This window comes from Thamnophis sirtalis, unplaced genomic scaffold (genome assembly GCF_051295495.1).
Source record: "Thamnophis sirtalis isolate CommonGarterSnake01/CBP01778 unplaced genomic scaffold, rThaSir2_p1.2 scaffold_6, whole genome shotgun sequence".
Lineage (NCBI taxonomy): Eukaryota > Metazoa > Chordata > Lepidosauria > Squamata > Natricidae > Thamnophis > Thamnophis sirtalis.
In genome coordinates this window covers 7,004,034-7,027,222 of record NW_028261386.1, presented here as the reverse complement: position 1 = coordinate 7,027,222, position 23,189 = coordinate 7,004,034, and the positions used below count along the sequence as shown (strand labels likewise).

Genomic DNA, 23,189 nt, shown 5'->3' with positions numbered 1-23,189 from the left:
TCTGAGCCATGCTGGCGCAGTGGTTAGAATGCAGTATTGCAGGCTAATTCTGCTGACTGCCAAGGGTTTGATCCTGAACGGCTCAAGGTTGACTCGGCCTTCCATCTTTCCTTGGTGGGTAAAATGAGGACCCAGATTGTTGGGGGCCATATGTGGACTATAAATAGCAATAATAGCAGTAGCAGTTAGACTTATATACCGCTTCATGGGGCTTTCAGCCCTCTCTAAGCGGTTTTACAGAGTCAGCATATCGCCCCCACAATCTGGGTCCTCATTTCACCTACCTCGGAAGGATGGAAGGCTGAGTTAACCTTGAGCCGGTGAGATTAGAACCGCTGAACTGCAGATAACAGTCAGCTGTAGTGGCCTTCAGTACTGCACCCTAACCACTGCACCACCTAGGCTCACTTAAAGCACTATGAAGTGCATATAAGTCTAAGTGCTATTGCTATCTTAACATGGCCAAGGTTCAGGGGTGGGTTGCTGGGGGTTCGCAGGGGTTTGGAGAACCTCTAGCTAAGATTCTGTGCAGTTCGGATAACCCATAAATCCCACTCCTGGCTGGCCCCACCCACCCCTCCCCTCCCCTCCCCTCCCCTCCCAGGAGTCCCCAGGAAACCCGTTTTGGATGCACGTAAGTGCAGGGCCCACACAGAGGCTCAGAGAGGGCGAAAAATGGGCCTACAGTAAGTTTGGGGAGGCCGGAAATGGGCCTCCGCAGCCTGGTGAGGCTATTTTCACCCTCCCGGAGGCTCAAAGAAAGCCTCCGGAGCCCGTGGAGTGCAAAAACACACGCTCCCCCTGCCATGCTGCAGGAGGCCAACTAAGCCACATCCACCATGGCCACGCCCACCCAGCAACCAGGCAGAGAACTCTTGCTAAAAATTTTGAAGCCCACCCCTGCCAAGGTTGAGAAACACTTATTTATTTTATTTATTTATTTATTTATTTATTAGACTTATATACCGCTTCATAGGGCTTTCAGCCCTCTCTAAGCGGTTTACAAATTTTTTTAGCAAATTGAGTCAGCAACTTGCCCCCACAGTCCGGGTCCTCATTTCACCCACCTCGGAAGGATGGAAGGCTGAGTCGACCTTGAGCCGGTGAGATTTGAACCGCTGAACTGCAGATCATAGTCAGCTAAAGTGGCCTGCAGTACTGCACCCTAACCACTGCGCCACCTCGGCTCTACAACACTGTTGTAGTCCAAGCTTCTGGAATCCACTACAATTGTGAAACAGCAAATCAGCTTCTGGTTTCTGATCTTAAAATCAGGCTGACTGGGGAATTCTGGGAGTGCTCACATCTTCAAGTTGTGAAGGTTGAGAAACACTGCTCTAGGGTGCCCATAAGCACCTCTCTGGCCCAGTAGTGGGTTCTGGATCCCGTTGCAACCGGTACGGTGCAACGGGGACCGGCGTCCACCACATGAATGTGCGCAGCATGCACGCAGCACGCACATTCATCCTTACCTCTCGTGACGCCTCTGCAACGCTCCAGCTGCTTGGCGGAGTGTCACGCAGGCACCATGCGCTGCTTGCGTGGAAGTGCTGAAGAGCTCAAATACAGGTAAGGAGCTTGGGCAGGTGGGTGGGCCCTCCAGAGCACCATACCGGAATGGTACCCAGTGCTCCAGTTAGGCACCGGTACACCCGTACCGGGGCGAACCACCTGCAACCCACCACTGCTCTGGCCCCAAACCACTTAACAACCGTGCTACTAATTCATCAAATGCAATGATTCACTTAACAACTGTGTGTCAGCCTTTGCTTTGCTGCTGCTTCGGCTGCCATTGAAATGGGGGGGCATGGTATTTGGGAGGGGAATCATTATGTGCTGGAGGAGTGTTCTAGAAGCTGTCCTGACCATCTCTTAGCGCATATGGAGAAAGGGAGTTTCCCGCCAAGGCTAACTGTCCAGCATTGATGATGCTTTTTGAAGATACCTCCCACCTGACAGTTGGGTGAATTATTATTGGACTATGGAATGGGGTGCCAAGGGGAGGGGATTGAATTATACATGATATCCATTGCTTTCGCACCAATTTACCCAGACTCAGCTTTGCTTTGCTACTATTCGTTTGTAATTAGTAAAAGTACACTTAATTCTAAGAATGGAGTTGAGTGGTTTCTTTCCTGATTATTAAATGAAGCAGCACCTGACACTGTGGCAAGGAAAGTCATCAAATGGGGCAAATAAAATTTAGGGCTCAATTGGGGTTGTAACTCAAGGACTACCTGTATTTACAAGGCATCTCTGGGTCCACTTAGTCCTTCTTAGAAAATAAAAATAGCGGCCTGCCTAGATTCCAGCTCTTACTGAACTGTGTCTGCCCACCCAGAGGGAAAGGAATAAACAGCGTGGGCATAGAAGAAACAGCTTTACAGTAATTAGATATCAAGCAACCACAGTATCTTCCACGCTACTCAATATTATAAATGTGTCTCCCCCCCACCTTCAATTTAACTTGTCAGGAAAATTTGACTTAAAAAAAAACCCATAAAACTGTTTCCAACAGATAAAACCAACCCGTAGTGTCAAAAATATACTACTGCAGCCTCAAATCAGGAGAGCCTGCAGGAGTGTCGTTCCAGTGAAACCTTCCGTAACTCCAAACCACATCCTTCCTTCCTTTCTTTTATATCCAGCTCGCTGACAACTCCCAACCAAGTTTTAACAAGCTGTAAATTCAGTTCCCCATGCAGCTCTCAACATCAGCCAATTCTGAACGTATGGGTCCCCGGAGAGCTTTCCGAAGCAGCTAGGCTCTTTGTAGTAGTTAAATATGCACAGCAAATAGACCGAGTGGAAATATCCAGCAGGTGGAAAATCCAAAGGAGACCTAGGCGAACATATGCTCGGCTCACCCTACGATAGCACACGACAGGCAACGTGTGCTATCATCTTTCAGCTACGCCCCACGACACTGAACGTGACCCACTTTGCCTGAAGGTCTGCACAAAAGACTGAAAAGCGGGGGGGGGGGGACAGAATGGATGTCGGGACTGGTGGGAGCACGCTTCTCTCCCGGCGGGAAGCCTTTGCAAAAAGGAATTACGAAAACCAAATTTCTCCTCTTAAGCTAAAATTCGCCAGTCCTAACACGACAGCTGGCAGATCAAAAGAAGAAGCAAAGCATCTTGTTACCTGTGTTAATTAACTATTTGGGATGAAACCGTGTTGTGCTTAACTACTATTTATTCATAAGCCCCTAAATCAAGGGTGGATTCCTACCAGCGTTGGCACTGGTTCGCTTCGCATGCGCTGTGCACACGCAGTTTATTTATTTATTTATTTATTTATTCACTGTAAATTGTTCTGTGCATCCGCAAAGACCATGAAAAACTAATAAAAAAAACTTGCCAGCAATGGCAGCAGAGGCCAGGGAACCAGTTTGGGGGCATGGCCAGCCTGGGTTTCTGCTGGTTCTGCAACCCAGGCCAAATTATCATTACCGGTTCGCCCGAACCGGTGCAAACCAGTAGAAATCCACCTCTGCCCTAAAAGTTTCTCATCTTACTTTCACCATTCGTGATTTTCCAGTGACTTATGACAATTTTTCACACCTAAGACCTTTGTAGCAGACCCATGATCACAAGATCAACCTTGACAACTTGTATTTATGACGGTTGCAGTGTCCCGGGATTCATGGGATCCCCTTTGGTGACCTTCGGGCAAGCAAAGTCAATGGGGAAGCCAGATTCACTTAACAACCATGTTACCAACTGAATCACTTAACAACTGTGGCAGGAAAGATTGTAAAACAGGGCAAAACTCACTTAGCAAAGGTCTCGTTTAGCAATGGAAATTTTGGCCTCAACTGTGGTCATAAATCAAGCGCTACCTGTAGAGAGCAGGCTTGTATGATTGAATCTATTATACAGCGCCTTGGTCAGGGGTGAAATGCTCTGAAGTTTGCTATCGGCTCGCTTCGCATCCGCATATTTCTAGCGAATATAAATCGTGCGGCACAGCTGATTGTCACACAGCTAATTATCGGAAATACCAGTTCGCTTGAATCGCTAGCATTTCTTTTACTACCACTTCGGGTGAATCTATCTGAACCGGTATGCTGGTCTTGTTGTATTCGGGTCTTTTCCCGTGTAAGATTGAGACTATCTTGGTGACTTTTCGACGAGGTCCCACTTGTCATCTTCAGGCTGGTGACTTCGGCTTTGTGAGTGGGACCTCGTCGAAATGTCGCCAAGATACTCTCAATCTTACATGGGAAAAGACCCAAATACGCCAAAACCTGCATACCTGTACCGTGAAAATCTACGAATATTATATATATGTGTGTGTGTGTGTGTGTGTGTGTGTGTGTGTGTGTGTGTGTGTGTGTGTGTGTGTAAATATAAATATAAATATAAATAATATAAATATAAATAATATAAATATAAATATAAATATAAATATAAATATAAATATAAATATAAATATAAATATAAATATAAATATAAATAAATATAAATATAAATATAAATATAAATAATATAAATATAAATATAAATATAAATATAAATATAAATATAAATATAAATATAAATATAAATATAAATATAAATATAAATATAAATATAAATATAAATATAAATATAAATATAAATATAAATATAAATATAAATATAAATATAAATATAAATATAAATATAAATATAAATATAAATATAAATATAAATATCAGTAGTAGGTTGCAGGCAGTACACACCGGTACAGGCCTACTGGAGCCTGCCAGGAGCACCGGATACCAGTACGGTACGGTGCTCTGGAGGGCCCACCCAAGCTCTTTACCAGTCTTTTAAGTCTTCAACACTTCCGCACACGGCACGTACAGCGCCTGCATGATGCTCCGCTGAGCAGCTGGAGCATCGTGGAGGCTTGCAGAAGCGGTAAGACGCATGCACGCGCTGCGTGTGTGTGCGCACGCACTGCGCGTGTCCATGTGGATGACTCTGGCATCATTTCCTTTTTTCTTAAGACTAGACCCTCGAACATTTGATGAAGGGGATTGTGAGCCCTTCCGCCACCATGCTTGGTTCCTAATTCCAAACCTTCAAAAAGAGTTTCATTTGGAAAAAGTAAAGAAGTTGTCTTGAAATTATCTGGGCAACTTGCAACTGAACAACCATAGGCGTAAAGAAATAGCATCCAACCAGTATCAGTTTGATTTGACTTTAGAACATCTAAGCAATCTCTTTCGGGCTGAGTTTGCAAAACCACCATGATGCCATTTCTCTATTCATGTTATTAAAACAGCAGAGAATTCATAGCATGAAGCAATGGTTTCTTGACATCTCTGGGGACAGCCCAAGGAGTGAGGCAAGAATTCCCACCAACGGCAGAACAACGGATGGTTAAACTCCACCAAGTTCCAGCCCTTCAATGTTCCTCCAGATGAACTATAAGCAAAGCCAGAAATAAATCAGATGAGCGGTTGAATAGAGACGCGGGGATCACAGAGCCAAGGACGAGCTGATCTAAGACAGTGCAAATGCCCTTGTAAGATATGCCACGTGACCCATGGAAGCCATGCGAGGATCCCTTGGTTAATCCTCAAGATGCTACAAAAGTAAGAATTGACAAAATGTTCTGTTCTGGAGTTAGAACATTCCAAAGAACTTTGGTACATTCCATTTTCGCTGTAGACCACATCAGCTTAGTCATTCGAGAGATGGTCCAATGAGATTCAAAAGGAAAACTGCTGGAACAGAACATTTTGAGCATCTTACTACAGGATTTTTCTTTATTAAGGACTTTGAGCGAGTGGTCACTGCTACCATCAGACTCATAAACTACCTCTATGGTGACATGAACAGTAATAAGTAGAGTGGAGTGGAGTGGAGTGGAGTGGAGTGGAGTGGAGTGGAGTGGAGTGGAGTGGAGTGGAGTGGAGTGGAGTGGAGTGGAGTGGAGTAGAGTAGAGTAGAGTAGAGTAGAGTAGAGTAGAGTAGAGTAGAGTAGAGTAGAGTAGAGTAGAGTAGGAATAGAGAGGAGTGGAGTGGAGTGGAGCAGAGCAGAGTAGAATAAACTTTGTTGTCACTTTAAATGTACATTAATCAGCATACATTAAAATGAAATTTCATTGCAAACAGCTCTCAAAGGGTCACTACCTCCAATATATACTACATAAACAAAAAAAAATCTTCTTCTAGTGCCAGCTTTAGAGAAAGATCCACCACCTATAATTTACCACCACCTCTACGTGAGCAGGTTTTCTCCTGCTTTCCTCAGCGTGTAGACCATGGGTGTCAAACTCACAGCGTCACATTGCCATCACGTAATGCATCACATTTCCCCCCTTGGCGGAGCTGGGGTGGGTGTGGCCTGCGCGTGACGCATCTGGCCGACGGGCCGCCAGTTTGACACCCCTGGTGTGGGCAGAAAGTTGCAGCAGAACCTGCCCTCTGACCCTCTTCCCACCCTAGATTCACCATCCTATAAGGCCGCCTCACCTGATCTCCTCAAAGGACTGGCTCTGTCTTCTACCTGGCTTCAGGTTTGACTTATTGGCAATGTTCGTTTTTCCTCCCGTGGATTGCCAATATAATCCCGTTCATAAGATCCTTCCTGAGCAGCCTGACTTTTCTCAACAGGAATCAAAGATTGATTCAAGGCAGTAGCTAAGCAGCTAAATGTGTATGGACAAATAATACAGGGCACCGCAAATACCCACTTCCTCCTACACTTGCCTACAAGCTCCCACCCCTTCCTTTCCTGGACATGAAATCCTGTTTGTCAACAGGAGACCAATTTCACAGACATCTTATGCAAACAACAGCCTGTTACAAAGTCAGAACGTTCAGCCTTACTCTGCCTAATGGCAGGGAAGGCTTCTTTGCAAGCTCACAGACTGTAGAAACAGTCAGCTTGGTGGCCGAAGTGGTGTACCTTGCTCAACAGTAGTAACTGTGAAAAGGATCTTGGAGACAACCTTTAAACATGAGCCAGCCGCGTGCAACAGCTGCCAAAAAAGCCAACACAGTTCTAGGCTGCATAAACAGAGGGATAGAATCAAGATCACGTGAAGTGTTAATACCACTTTATAAGGCCTTGGGAAGGCCACACTTGGAATACTGCATCCAGTTTTGGTTGCCACGATGTAGAAAAGATGTGGAGACTCTAGAAAGAGTGAAGAGAAGGGTAACAAAGATGATTAGGGGACTGGAGGCTAAAACATATCAGACAAGAAACATAATATGAAGGACTAGCTGTATCTTTATTGTAAGGTTACACTAACAGAATTTTGCAAGACCTCTCCCTCACCATTACAGTCCAAGAAACCAGTTCAAGGAGCATGCAGAAAGTGAACTGGTACCAACGCCGGTAGGAACCCACCTCTGGTCTACATCTGCATCTTCACACCTTCACCAGAGTGGTAGAGGTCAGACCCAAACATCCACTAACCAGAAGACAAACTGCTCCTCCTCCTCCTCCTTATCGTCGTCTTATTTAATCTTTCACTGTTACTAAGATACCAGATCTGGAATGCAACTCTTTGGATGATCTCTAGATGGAAGCAAAGAGACACCCAAACAACTAGCTCTTGTACTGCCATCTGCTGGTCAGGTCTGAAGGTTCAGATCTGATAAACCCTTTTCTGACATCATCGGCTTTGTTCCCCTCACCCCCACCCCGTTTAGGCAGATATGAACAAAGCACTCAGTTACATATTTTATGTTTTCCGAGAATTATCATAAGGCTGATAGAGGGCCCGGATTCAAGAGACAGTTGTGTAACAAAAGATTAGGCTGGGACTGGGGCTGTGTCGTCTGCTTTGTTCCCCAATGGGCTGTTAGTAGAAGGCATCACAGGCATTGTATTCCCTATCAGCTGTAAAAGGAACAACATGAAAATGTGGGAGGACTGGATAACCCTTTCCACCAAAATTATCTCCCATATTTGTTGCATAGTTGTAGGAGCCAGATGTTCTTGGAGAAATGCCAAGGTTGTTTGGTTTGGATTGTTTTGCTGGAAAGCGTAAGTACTGAAAAGAAAAAAAAATATCCCCTTTCCCACCAAATATTCCCAGATGATAATTTAGGACAAAATTCAGCCACCAAGCATCTGGGGATACGGTCTGAAATATCTGAAATTAATGCACAAATTAAAATGGATATTTTTTAGGGGGGAAAGAAGCACCAAAATCGTACAAGATTTCAGCATTTTTACATGAGATGAATTAATAAATTAACATCTCATTGGATGTGGCCTCTTGAAACTTCAACCAATTTAGCAATTAAGGTTTTTCTTTTCATCCTGTTATTCTCTCTACCACCTTGTTTCAAGCTACGATTAGGGCAGGAAGCTTCCAAGATTATTCACCAGGTGTTGGAAGAGCAGACAATCCAATCAAACTCCAGGCGAGAGAGAGGAGAAAAGGGGACCAAGGTGTATTGGTTGGCATCTATTTTAAAGGATGGTGGTGAGCAAATTAAACTATTGTAAAACTGCAGTGAAGTGAAACTTCAATTGACCAACCAAAACGTCTCATATCACAACCATTGATGTATCACAGGTTGATACACCTTTCAAGATACGAATACCCTGTTTCCCTGAAAATAAGACCTCCCCGCATAATAAGCCCAATCGGGCTTTTGAGCACATGCACTAAAATAAGCCGTCCCCCCCCCAAAATAAGTCCTCCTGAAAACATTTAAACGCATTCGCAGCCGGTCCCCACCATTTCCTTTGATTGCTTGTTGTGCAAACAACACGAGGTGAGGAGTTGAGGCCGGAGGGGGGGAAAGGGAGGGGACCCCACACACCCTTACCTAATGGCTGTTCCTGCAACCCTAGCCACTGCACCCCTTTTGTCACGCTAAGGGCCAACGCAAAAAGAGTGGCAGGCCCAGCGACGCACCCCGCACCCTACTCCTTACCTATTGCCATTTACTCCTGCAACTGAGCAGTGCTTTGATTGAAAAGTGTCCAGCTGACGAGCAGCCATGAGGTGACCACGCTCACCTCCTCCTGCACCTCAAAAGTAATAAGACCTCCCTGAAAATAAGGCCAAACGCTTATTTCGGGGGGGGGGTCAAAAGAAAATAAGACCCTGTCTTATTTTCGGGGAAATGCAATAGAAGATTTCAGGATTAAACTGTAGGTTCCACCACAAAACCGCGCTCGACTAAAGCGCGCTCGACGAAACCGCGTAGCTGACGTCATCAACAGGGCGACAACAGCACGGAGACAGAAGCACGCTGTAAACGCTAAACCTAAAATTAACACCTAAACCTAACCCCCCTAAACCTAATCCTAAACCTAACCCTAACCCTAACCCTAACCCTTAACCTAACCCTAAACCTAATCCTAACCCTTAACCTCACCCTAACCCTTAACCTAACCCTAACCCTAACCCTTAACCTAACCCTAACCCTAACCCTTAACCTAACCCTTAACCTAACCCTAAACCTAACCCTAACTCTTACCTTAAGTTGAATCGGCTTGCTTTCAAAGCACTATTTAAAGCGCCCTTCTTTCTCCGCGCTCACTGTTGTCGCCCTGTTGATGACATCAGCGACGCAGTTTAATCAGGCGCGGCTTAGTTGAGCGCGGTTTTGTCGTGCCGCGAAACTGTAGAGGTCCTTGGTGTTTTCTGCAGGCGTTTCATTACCCAGCTAGCTAACATCATCAGTGCAACATCACTAATATTACCTAGCTGGGTAATAAAACGTTTGCAATAAAAACGATCAAGTTGAGAGATCACCGAGGACCCCACCGTTCGAGATGCTACAACAAAGAAGTTGGCATATGTGATTTCTTCAGATTTTTGACTGCATTCACATGACCAGTCATGGACAGTTTGATAGTTTGGGTCTCCACCTCACGTCTCTTTGATTAAACGGTGTCATCTTTTGGGACCCAGGAAGTACACCTTCCCCATAACTGCACTTTCCCTCCGGAATGAGATTTACCCCATCCCCAAGATCCCTATGGCTCCTAGTCCTTTGACATTTTAGAGGGCCATAAAGACCCGCTGTTCTCCCAGGACTTGGGCTAGGGTAGACAGACACCCCTCCCCCCCGTTACAGATTGTATGTGGTCTGGATTGCTATTTTCTAACTTACTTCGCAATTTCTTAAATTACTTTCTTAATAGTGTTCTTATTCACTTGTTTTTTTTCTTTGTGTGCATATCTGTTTATGTATTTTAGTTTGTGAGCAGACCAGAGTGGGTAGGAATTGGGGGCATCAAACATCAAATCAGATAGAAAGACATAGTTATCTGTTGTGACTCAGCAGAAGCTTGCTGTGAGATGACCACCGCCCCCTAGAGTTGGGAACGGCTAGCACATATGTGCGAGGGAAAACTTTACTTTTATCTAATAAAATGGAACTTTGAGGAAACACAAGCCTCAGGGTCTTCTTTCTTTCGGGGGGTGTTACTTGGAACCCTGACAGTTAAGAAAGCTTCAGGGATTTGTCCAGCCAGTCATTAGGAGTATCTGATTTGAAGATACTAAAAAAAATAAAAATAAAAATGGAAATAGCCACAAAGAAAGGTTGGGGATCCAACAGAGAAGTAGAACATGTAGAAACCACCTATTTATAACCTAGCTTATAAAACTATCCCTACAGCAGGATTCCGAGGGTCAAAACGAGAGCCTAGATTCAGAAAGGTATCAAACCTCAAACCAATATGCAAACAGAACAGTCATTCCGATTCTGCGACGCCTTGTTTTCCAGCCAAAATTTATCTTGGCAGCACAACAGCCCGGCTTCCCATGATGTAATCTTTAGGAAAAGCTCTCAAACGAAAGCATCTCCGCTTGAAGATCTCCAATTAAGAGGTCACCACCTCTCTGGTTCACTGATTCCATTGCCGACCTACTCTAACAAAGACGAACACGTTTCCAAGGATGACACATGCTCTCTGCTGATAGTCCAGGATTGATAATGGGAATGAGGAATGTTTGGGTTAGATAGCTTCTTATTACAATACCGGGCAGGATAACAATAGTAAGAAAGCAGGAAAGCAAAGCCTACTGTGATGCCTTTCAGTTAGCAATAGCACTGACCAATAACGCTTAGACCAGTGTTTCTCAACCTTGGTAACTTGAAGATGTCCGGACTTCAACTCCCAGAATTCACCAGCCAGCATTCGCTGAGAATTGAAGTCCGGACATCTTCAAGTTGCCAAGGTTAAGAAACACAGACTTACAGTACAGACCTCTTTCCTGTGCTTTATGGCCCTGTCTAAGCGGTTTACAGAGTCAGCATATTGCCCCCATCATCTGGGGTCCTTATTTTACTGACCTCTGAAGGATGGAAGACTGAGTCGATCTTGAGCCTGGTGAGATTCACTCTGCCAAACGGCTGGTAGCCAGCGATCAGCAGAAGTAGCCTGCAATACTGCACTCTAACCACTGTGCCACCACGGCTCAAATTGCGCAGGGAGTCCTCGATTTATGACCACAGTTGAGACCAGAATTTGCAATGGATTCACAAGATAATTAAAAACTCTGCTTCTTCAATTGACTTTGCTTGCCAGAAGCCAGATGGGGAGGTCACAAATTTTGGTTCCATGACCCTGGGATGCTGCAACAGCAGTCATAAATGCATGCCAGTTGCAAAGCACCGAATTTTGATCACATGACCACAGGAATGTTGTGACGGTTGTTGAAATGTGAGGACCAGTCCTCACATTTTCTTCAGTGCCATCGTAACTTGGAACCGTCGTTAAATGAATAGTTATAAATAGAGGACTACCCATAATGCCCATTGTCTTGTTTGGGTCTACACGACCGGAGTGTGGCATGTTGCCAGACCCTTGGAATAGTAGACAAAATGATCACAACCAAGTTCTAAACACTGAGATAGATGGATTCTTAAGTCACTGTTCCACGCATTTATTCTCCATGCGCAGCCGGTCAAGATTATCTGCCAATCTCACATTACATAAAAATCAATCCCTCATTTCCACCCAAAGCAAAATAAACTCAGTGAACTCCATGACATATTTGTAATATTTAATCCAGCCAGTCACTAACCTGGACAGAGCATCTTCTACTGACGATAAAGGATCACATTTAGCGGATGACAAAACTGCCACTCTGGTAAAATGGGGATCCATGCATACTTTGGATGCTATCTAACAAAATGAAATTCAGCGGTGCGAAAAGTATAGTTCGGGGATGTGAAACTCGTGACCTGTGGGCCAGATGCCTCACCTGCTGGCCATGCCCACCCCTGGTTTAGCGAAGGGGGAAAAAGTCGTGATATGTCACATGATGATGTGTCATTGCAAGTTTGCCACCCCTGGTATAAGTGGTACTTGCTCAATAATAGTAACTGTGAAAGGGATCTTGGAGTCCTAGTGGATAATCACTTAAATATGAGCCAGCCATGTGCAGCAGCTGCCAAAAAAGCCAATACAGTTCTAGGCTGCATTAACAGAGGGATAGAATCAAGATCATGTGAAGTGTTATTACCATTTTATAATGCCTTGGTAAGGCCACACTTGGAAAATGGCATCCAGTTTTGGTCACCACAATGTAAAAAAGATGTTGAGGCTCTAGAAAGAGTGAAGAGAAGGGTAACAAAGAGGAGTAGGGGACTGGAGGCTAGAACATATAAAGAACAGTTGCTGGAATTGGGTATGTTTAATTTAATGAAAAGAAGGACTAGAAGTATCATGATAGCAGTCTTCCAATATCTCAGGGGCTGCCACAAAGAAGAGGGAGTCAAGCTATTCTCCAAAGCACCTGAGGGCAGGACAAGAAGCAATGGGTGGAAACTAATCAAGGAGAGAAGCAATCTAGAATAAATTTCCTGACAGCTAGAACAATTAATCAGAGGAACAACTTGCCTCCAGAAGTTATGAATGCTCCAACGCTGGATTTTTTAAAGAAGATATTGGATAACCATTTGCCTGAAGTGGCATAGAGTTTCCTGCCTGAGCAAGGGGTTGGACTAGAAGACCTCCAAGGTCCCTTCCAAGTCTGTTATTCTATTGTACTCTATTCTTTCTACATTCTTACTTGGATGATCTTGTAAATCCTTAATATAAGGAGAACACGGAGAAGGATTTAATATGGAAATGAACCCTTCCCTATTGTTAGAGCAGTGGGAGACAGGAGTTGAAGAGTGTCCATCAGTTATGGGCGCCATGCTGGAGAGTTTGCAACACTGCCCAAATTTCTTGCCTGTCTAGCCTTCAGGCTCTTTTTCTTGGAGGACAGACAGGTAAGACTTAGATGCTGTTCCATTGCTGACCTGCTGCTTATGTTTCCACAGTAGGCTTACCCTGCTATTGACCTGGTTAAGCATGCCAGGCTAATCCAGGGTGAGGGAGAGGGGAGGGGGGAAAGGGAAGGCAGAAGGGGGTATTTGCAAGTTCAGAAATGTGAGCACCAGGAAGTGCTAATGGGATCATTTGCAAAACCGAGGCGCCCCTCTTGAATAAAGCTTTTGCAGAAGATTGCCTGGTCTGCTTTGAGGGCATGAACAAAAATTTAATTTGGCACAAACTTCCTGCGCTTCGTTCATTTATTTAAGAGCAGTTAATATCCTTTTTTCCTTTCGGAATTTGGAAGGGAGGGTTGGGAGGCTTTATAACGTGATGAGCTTAACACCCAAATCAAAATAATGCCTGTTGTTTCTCATGGTTAAATAGGCAGGAAGATACAATTATCCACACAAAAAAAGCAAAGACTCTGCAAAACGAACTTGACTCCAGTTGATCACTTATGTAGAGTGGTTATTTTGACGCCCATATGAAAATCTTTCCCTTCTTTCAGGATTTTCTTCCTATTTTCTGTTTAAGCCCACAACCTCGGTTATATCCCAGCAGGCTCATATCTGTGTATCAATCAGGACCAACCCTATTATTAACTTGTTAACCCCTAACATTTTAATCCTGCTGTAACAAGTTCTATGCAGGACAGACGGGCAGAAGATTACCAGAGCGCATCCATGAATGCCAACTAACACCCAGAAGACATGATGAAAACTCCTTAATTGAATACACAACTGTGACCAGGGCTAAGTCCAAAAACTCTAGGGAATTTGTGGAAAGCTAATACGCGGACATATCAGCCATTAATAGGCACATAAAATAACCTACATTTACACTCTGTTCAAGAAAGACAATCCAAAACCTAAAAAGGAAATAAAATGACCAAAACACCCTCTTGGCCAGCAATCAACACTCGAATAAGCAGGGATTAACACCAGGATTAATACCAGATCCACAATCAAGCAGTAAACAATGACCCAATCAAGGAGCTACCAACTGAGACAAACAAACTGCCAAGAAAAACAACAACATTCCCACCTACAATGACAAGACAAGTCATCATATATAAAGACGGAGCAAACTCCTCTCCCTTCTAATACTGAAGATGTTACCTAGTTGGGTAATGAAATGTCTGCAATCAAGGCAAGAAAGCACCAAGGACCCAACTTAAATTTTTCTTCTGAGATCAGTCAAGGTGCAGCACTAAACTTGTGTTCACTCAACCCATTTTTCTGAGTTTGAACAGCCCACAAGTAGTCCTTGATTTACAACAACTCGCTTAGTGACCAATGGCACTGAAAAAAAGACTTATGACAATTTTTCACACTTATGATGGTTGCAGCATCCCCGCCGTGGTCATGTGATTTACATTCGGATGCTTGACAACTGACTCACATGTATGATTGCAGTGCCTCGGAATCATGTGATTCCCTCTTGCGACCTTCTGACAAGCAAAGTCAATGAGGAACTCCGCTTCACTTAACAACCGTGTTACTTATTTAACAACTGCAGTGATTAACAAATGTGGCAAGAAAATAGCAATAGCAATAGCAGTTAGACTTATATACCGCTTCATAGGGCTTTCAGCCCTCTCTAAGCGGTTTACAGAGTCAGCATATTGCCCCCCAAAACAATCCGGGTCCTCATTTCACCCACCTTGGAAGGATGGAAGGCTGAGTCAACCCTGAGCCGGTGAGATTTGAACAGCCAAACTGCAGAACTGCAGTCAGCTGAAGTAGCCTGCAGTGCTGCATTTAACCACTGCGCCACCTCGGCTCTAGGTTGTAAAACAGGGCAAAACTCCTGTAGGAAGTTAGCACCCAGCCCTCTCCTAGAAAAATGAAATATCCTAGGAAATATTGAAATATTGAAAAGGTAGAATATTACATTTCCCTGGATTGGAAATGGAAAAACATGTTTTTAGGGAGGAAACAGACTCACTCTTAACAGCCCCCACTTTCCTTAATGGGCCATTAAAATGCCCAAGCCAGTCTATTCTACATAACAAAGGGTTTTCCCCTTCAGATCCAGAGTGATGGGATTAAGGCGTGATAGTATTAGCCCTTTACCCCACTCACTACATGGCATCTGGAAACTCAAACTTGGACTCAAAGCACAACCAAGCTAGTCCCTTTTACATAATAAAGACTTCTCCACTGCAACCCCAGGGGGGATGGGAGTAAAGGCATGATAATATTGGCCCTTTACTCAACTGACCACATGGCATCTGAGAACTCAACCAAATCTGGATTCAAAACACAGCCCAGAGAGTAGCCCCTGCATGGCCCCATGGGAGTCTGACAACCAATCAGAATACATTTCTTACACAGGAACAGGAAACAGAGAGGTGAGGCCGAACAGAGAGTATAAAACCAGGAACTTTCAGCCCTTCTCTTCTTCTTCCCCCAACATTGAAGCATGTGATCACCTTTTCTGCTCAGGATCTCAAGCCATGTGGTCCTGTCCACCATCAAACCATCTTTCCAAGCAGCCTCCATGTCTCCAGTGTTCTTTCCCCCACTTGGAGCTGAACCCAGAAGGACATTTCTTCCAACACTCCTTTAACACATTTCTCACTTAGCAACATAAATATTGGGGGTTCGAATGTGGTTGTTAGTCGAGGAATACCTCTACCCCAAATCACCAAGACAAGCTGAGTTCACATGTTAAAAATATTGTTGCTTGGTTTGGTCTAGCGTATTATGCAAATAGAGAGAACACGAACAAAAACAGGAGCTAATTTTCTTCATTTTCCCCCACCTCTAAACAAATAAATGCACCCCAAGTTGTCAGAATGTCCTGTCTCAGTAAAGGCCACCAAGTGGAGTCAAAAATATCCAAGCAGGAAGGGGGCAGAGAAATCCCCTCCCTTAAAAATAATCTATTGTTGCAGGAAGATAGTCACTTATCTCCACCTCTAACAAGTCAAGAAGAGCGCATTTCCTTTCCTTGCAGCATGGAATGCATTGAGAGACTCCATTATATACACATGCCTTTTTTTTTTCCTTCCCCAAGAAAATATGCGTTTATAAAAAATAAGCCAGTTTAGGAAAGATTGGCAAAAAGCCATTTGGATCCCTCTCTTGGGAGTTTCTCTATTATCAAGTGTTTTCTGTTGTTTAGGCTGCTTGATCCGTTGCTTGGAGGAATTTATTTTCAGGCAAAATAAGAAAGCTGCCTCTCTCTCTAAACCAACATGCTTCAATAAACAGCAGCATGTGTTGAAAAAGAGGTGCCTTTTTTTCTGGATATATACCTGTGTACTGCAAGGCGGCTCACCTTTCCACAACAGGTGGGAGAAGACTGAAGGGAAAACAATTCTCCAGCATCTATCATTTCCACAAGAGAAATGATGGACTGGATGTTGGCAATATAAATTAACTCATCCATACAGAAAAAGATGGGTGCACCCATTTTTGGAGTTCAAAAATGTTTTTTGTTGAATGCAGAAATAAAAATTTGTTTTCTCTGTAGCAGTTCATTGATTTCATAAATGCAACAGACTATAGTTCTTTTATACATAGCATAAAGGTATATATACCTTTGTATTTGTGCTGATAAATAAATAAAGGGAGACTAGTATAGATCTAGTTCAAGCTATTTAGCTCTCATCAGCTAGCCATACCCTTACTGGGATTCGAACCTGGGCTGTATTACATATTAGGCAGATGTGTTAACCACTAAGCCACAGGCTCTCCTCCTTTATCAGCTGAGTCAGGGAAATAGGTATGTAATTAGTGTCACAAATAAAAAATTGTTTTCTCTGTAGCAGTTCATTGATTTCATAAATGCAACAGACTATAGTTCTTTTATACATAGCATAATAAAGGTATATATACTGTTATATTTGTGCTGATAAATAAATAAAGGGAGACTAGTATAGATCTATTTCAAGCTATTTAGCTCTCATCAGCTAGCCATACCCTTACTGGGATTCGAACCTGGGCTGTATTACATATTAGGCAGATGTGTTAACCACTAAGCCACAGGCTCTCCTCCTTTATCAGCTGAGTCAGGGAAATAGGTATGTAATTAGTGTCACAAATAAAAAATTGTTTTCTCTGTAGCAGTTCATTGATTTCATAAATGCAACAGACTATAGTTCTTTTATACATAGCATAATAAAGGTATATATACTGTTATATTTGTGCTGATAAATAAATAAAGGGAGACTAGTATAGATCTAGTTCAAGCTATTTAGCTCTCATCAGCTAGCCATACCCTTACTGGGATTCGAACCTGGGCTGTATTACATATTAGGCAGATGTGTTAACCACTAAGCCACAGGCTCTCCTCCTTTATCAGCTGAGTCAGGGAAATAGGTATGTAATTAGTGTCACAAATAAAAAATTGTTTTCTCTGTAGCAGTTCATTGATTTCATAAATGCAACAGACTATAGTTCTTTTATACATAGCATAATAAAGGTATATATACTGTTATATTTGTGCTGATAAATAAATAAAGGGAGACTAGTATAGATCTATTTCAAGCTATTTAGCTCTCATCAGCTAGCCATACCCTTACTGGGATTTGAACCTGGGCTATATTACATATTAGGCAGATGTGTTAACCACTAAGCCACAGGCTCTCCTCCTTTATCAGCTGAGCCAGGGAAATAGGTATGTAATTAGTGTCACAACCCCTGGTATGCCCAAATATGGGAGGAAGCTCACTGCTTCCATTCTCTGTCTATCGGCTCGTCACAAGAGACCATCCAGACAGAAACCCAATATTATTTATCAGCACAAATACAACACAAATGTAACAAAGGCAACAGTAAAAATATTGCAGTGCTATCTTCATTTTAGATGTCAAAAGGGTTTTATGGTTCTGGTGTTTTCTTTTCTGTGGGAGATGGGTCCAAATGACTCAGGAGTGTTTAAGGTTGCGGACCCCTGGGTTAGGTTAAAAGAAGGTTGGATGAGGCTTAGCGTTTTGGACCAAAGTCAAATCCCTGGTTCAGTGTGTCTTGTGAACTCAGCATATTGGGTGAATTCAGTTAACCACGGTTAAGTCAACCAAGGATTATATGACACCTTGTCAAAGCAGCTAAAGAGAATAAGATAAGTCCGCAATATTATAGTTCACTCGCACCGAGATAAGATTGCTTCAAACAGGGGAAGTTACTGCTGAGTAAATAGCTCCCAGGAAAGTGAAGTAAATTATGGGTAAATTATGTTGGGGAAGGGGGTATAATTAAGATACAACCTTCCAGCAGGATCCAAATGCACTCCTAAGTTACCCTCTTGCGCCTTTTCGATTCATTAAAGACAAAACCCATCACCCTCCTTTTTTCCTCATCACCTCCACGAGTGGCAAGAAACCCCCGCACCATCTCTCTTTGGGTTATCTTATCTACTGAAGCAACCGTCTTCTAAAATGGGTTTACTGAAGGGTTCTTTTGAGGGGAGGGGGCTATCTTAAGTAGCCATAGGGCACCACAATCCTAAGTATTAGGTATCCCACCCCCTCAAAAGAACCCTTCAATAAAAGCCAATGCAATCCTAAATTGCATTAACAGAGGGATACAATCAAGATCAAGGGAGGTACTAATACCATTCTATAAAGCCCCAGTAAGGCCACACCACCCAGTAAGGATGCACCTACTGCATCCAGTTTTGGTCGCCACACTATAAAAAAGATGTTGAGACTGTAGAAAAAGTGCAGAGAAGAGCAACCAGGATGATTAGGGGACTGGAGGCTAAAACATACGTTGAACAGTTGCAGGAACTGGGCATGGCTATTCTAGTGAAGAGAAGCACCAGGGGAGACATGATAGTAGTCTTCCAATATTTGAGGGGCTGCCCGAGAGAGGAGGGGGTCAAGCTATTTTCCAAGGCACCTGAAGGCCAGACAAGGAATAATGGATGGAAACTGACCAAGGAGAGATTCAACCTAGAAACAAGGAGACATTTTCTGACAGTGAGAGCAACCAAACCCATGGAACAGACGTTGTCTTCAGAAATTATGGGAGGTTCATCACTTGAGACTTTCAAGAAGAGACCGGACTGCCATTTGTCAGAAATGGTGTAGGGTCTCTTGCTTGAGCAGGGGGTTGGACTAGATGACCTTCATGGTCCCTTTCAACCCTGTTAATCGGTTAAACCCCTTTTGGGAGACGGTTGCTTTCAGGAAAGGCAGGGAAAGTTTACACCACCATCACCCCCCCGCCCGCACATCTCTGACGTGCCTGGAAAAAAACCTCCTCGGGGAAGGAAGCCGGGGGGGGATCGAACGCCCACCGACCCACGCTAAAAAAAAAAAAATCCCACCCACCCTCACAGCTACTCCCAAAGCAGGACCAAGGGAAGAGAGCTGCAAAGCCCCCGAGACCCTCCAGGGGGCAGCAACGAGCCGGGGGGGGGTGAAGCCAGGCGCTTCTGCTTTGCGCGTCCTGGTGCGCGTGGAGATCTTTGCAAGCGAGGGGCTGCAGCCGGGGGCGCCCTTTCGCGGGTGGGTGGGTGGGTAGGTAGGGCGGAGGATCGCCCGGCTCTTGCGTACCTCCAGGGTGCGGATCTCCTGCTGCGTAAGGTCGTTGGACGCGGCGCACTTGGTGCGGAGCCCCTGCAAGCTGGAGAGCGAGATGTCGATCAGGTCCTGAAGCTGCCCGCATTGCTGAAGAGCGTAGCCGGCTCGGCCCAACAACCCGGCTGCCCGAGATCGGCGGCAGCCACCACCGCCTCCTCCTCCTTCTCCTCCTCCTCTTCCTCCTCCAGCTGCTGCTCCGCCACCGCCTTCCTTCCTCTCGACCATCCTCTGGGCACCTCCACGCGCGACCGTGGCTCTATCCATGTCTCGGCATCAGGGCGGCTGCTTGCCAGAGGGCTGCCCTGCGCCGGAGCGAGCGAGCGAGCGAGGGAGGGAGGGCGGGCAGGAGGGAGGGAAGGGTTCCGGCCCGGCTCCGGCTGCCCCTTCGAGTCCCGAGGGAAAGGATCGGGGCTGCAGGAGCTTTTGCAGCAGCAGCAGCGCCGCCGCCGCCGCCGCTTTTATTGCACCGGCCGCTTCTTCTTTTTTTTTCAGTGCCCGGGGAAGATGCGCCTTCGAGTGGATGGGGGCATCCGCGGGAAAAGGGACGGAGGGCACCGCTTGCACATCGCCCCCGCGGAGCCCTCGCCTCTTCCAAGCAAGGCAAGGGGAGGGTGATTTTGGTTTGGATGGGGGGTGGGAGGGGTGTCTCTAAGAAGAGCCCCGCAAAAATTATTCAGCCGCCGCCGCTGCAAACTCGCCCCGTCTGGCTTTCTCTCTTCCAAGCTTCTTTTCCTTTTTTTAAAAAATTATTTAAATAAATAGATAAATAAATCCCTCTATCAGCTGGCGTCAGGTCGAAGCCGAATGGGATGCTGGGAGTTGTAGTTTTAATGAGGGAGAGGAAGAGCTAGGCCCCGCCTCTCTCACACACAAACACAGACACAGCCCGCAGCATCCTCCTTCCCCGCCCTCTGTGGGAGTCTGCAAACCAAAGTAGCCCCAGTTTGGCCAGCCTGCCCGGGAGAGACGTAATAATAAAGGCCCGTTAGATTGGGTGGTAGGAGAAGGAGGGGGGCATCGGAAGTGGTTTTGAAGGAAGAAAAGTGAGGTCGTAAGTCGGATCAGATGGTGGGTCAAGATTTGGAGGGAGGTGGATTTGGGAGGGGGGCACCCCCAGCCCTGGAAGCTCCTTTTAATATAATTAATATAATATAATGTAATATAATATAATATAATATAATATAATATAATATAATATAATATAATATAATATAATATAATAACCGAGTTGGAAGAGACCTTGGAGGTCTTCTAGTCCAACCCCCTGCCTAGGCAGGAAACTGTACCAATTCAGACAAGTGGAAATCCAATCTCTGCTTAAAAACTTCCAGTGTTGGAGCATTCATAACTTCTGGAGGCAAGTTGTTCCACTAATTAATTATTCTGTCAGGAATTCCTCCTTAGTTCTAGGTTGCTTCTCTCCTTGATTAGTTTCCCTCCATCTTCGCCCTCAGGTGTTTTGGAGAATAACTTGACTCCCTCTTCTTTGTGGCAGCCCCTCAGATACAGGAACACTGCTATCATGTCTCCCCTAGTCCTTCTTTTCATTAAATACACATATCCAGTTCCTGCAACCTTGCTTTTGGTCGGCACCTTCCCTGCCAGCTTAGTCTACCTTACACAATTGTTGTTGTGGTGGGAGAAAATTTAAAGTTTTGTATGGCACTTAGTTATAACCACATACCTAAATTGATAGAACTAATACAGGGGATTACCAACTTTGGCAACTTTAAGCCTTGTGGATTTCAGTTCCCAGAATTCTCAGTCCAGACAGCCTGGCTAGCTGGAAAATTCTGGGAATTGAAGTCCATCAGTCTTACAAGTGGCCAAGGTTGGACATCTTTGAACAAACAATAGGCCCAGTTCTTTTCCTCTGCTGCAAAACCGTGGTTGGCTTCAACCCACCAGCTTTAGAATAGAATAGAGCTGGAAGGGACCTTGGAGGTCTTCTAGTCCAGCCCCCTGCTCGTAAGAGTAAAAGGCAAAGGTTCCCCTCGCACATATGTGTTAGCCTTTCCTGACTCTAGGAGGTTGTGCTCATCTCCGTTTCAAAGCTGGAGAGCCAACACTGTCCGAAGACGTCTCTGTGGTCATGTGGTTGGCATTACTAATTGCCAAAGGCGCATGGAACACTGTTACCTTCCCACCAAAGGTGGTTCCTATTTTTCTACTTGCATTTTTACCTGCTTTCGAACTGCTAGGTTGGCAGAAGCTGGGACAAGTAACATGAGCTCCAGAAGATTGTATAACATGAACATGTAATATGGATGGACTCTTACTCCAAAATGTATTTAAGCCATGTATTCAGATCTATCTGACATTCTCTTTCTATCTTTCATGATTGAGAATCCTTTTGCAAAAGCTTGTATACAATTGTATTTTAAATAAATCTGCTTTTTATTGTTCATGGTCTCCTTGAGAATTTTATTTCTGACACGGTGCTAGGGATTTGAACTGCCAACCTTTCTGATCGACAGGCTCAGCATCTTAGCCACTGAGTCACCACATCTCCTATAGTTATAACTATAAGTTATAAGTATGTAGTTATAAGTAGAAGAACCTATACCAATTCTAGATGAACATCCTCGATTCATTCTAAATTTCTAGCTTCACATGACACAGTTGAATCATTAACTTGAATGTCTAGTTTGGCTCGTTAATTTGTGGTCCATTGTCTTGTGTGATCCCTGACACCCTGGTTCATTCAGCAAACCATGGTTTAATTAACTGTAGGTCAATGTGTTTTTGTTTTTTATTTGTAGCCAGATTTTCTTCCTGGAGGTCAAAGCAACTTGCAAAGGAAGGTTTCTTTCGTTTTATATGGTAATGTGTTGTCGGAACACAATCTTTCTCACAGCTTTGTGGGGCCCACCCATGGTTTCCTCAGCTGCTTTCCACAAAACTGTAACTAGGCACATGGGTTGGGTTTACACAACAGGCCCAGCTCAAAGGCGGTTGGCAAATGTGTGACTCAGTGTGCAAGAGAAATATTGCTTGTACGATTGATTTATGCTTTGCTGTGTTATGCAAATCCAGGAAACCGACTTGTCAGAAGCTAGCAGAAGGACAGTAGAGGCTGCTCTCAACTTACGATCACAACTGAGCCCAAAATTTACGTTGCTAAGCAAGACATTTGTAAAGTGAGCTTTGCCCCTTTTTACGGCCTTTCTCACCGCAGTTGTTAAGTGAATCACTGCAGTTATGAAGTTAGTAACACGACTTTTGAAACCAATTTGGTTTCCCCGTTGATTTTGCTCATCAGAAGGTTGCAAGAGGTGATCACATGATTTTGGGACACTGCAATTGTCATAAATATGAACCAGTTGCCAGCTATTTGAATTTCGATCACATGTCCATGGGGATGCTGCAACAGTTGTAGGCATGAAAAAACGGTCCTAGGTCACATTTTTTCAGTGCTGTTTTA

At 44.4% G+C, this 23,189-nt stretch overlaps 1 protein-coding gene across 1 annotated transcript in view; it reads right to left on the bottom strand.

Moving 5' to 3' along the window:
- Nucleotides 1-19,960, bottom strand: part of KSR1 (kinase suppressor of ras 1) — a 178,017-nt gene extending 158,057 nt beyond the window's left edge. Inside the window, exon 1 of the mRNA XM_087717169.1 lies at nucleotides 19,739-19,960. The gene's annotated coding sequence lies outside the window, so the exon portion shown is untranslated. The remainder of the gene's footprint in view (nucleotides 1-19,738) is intronic.
- Between the last annotated feature and the right edge of the window lie 3,229 nt (nucleotides 19,961-23,189).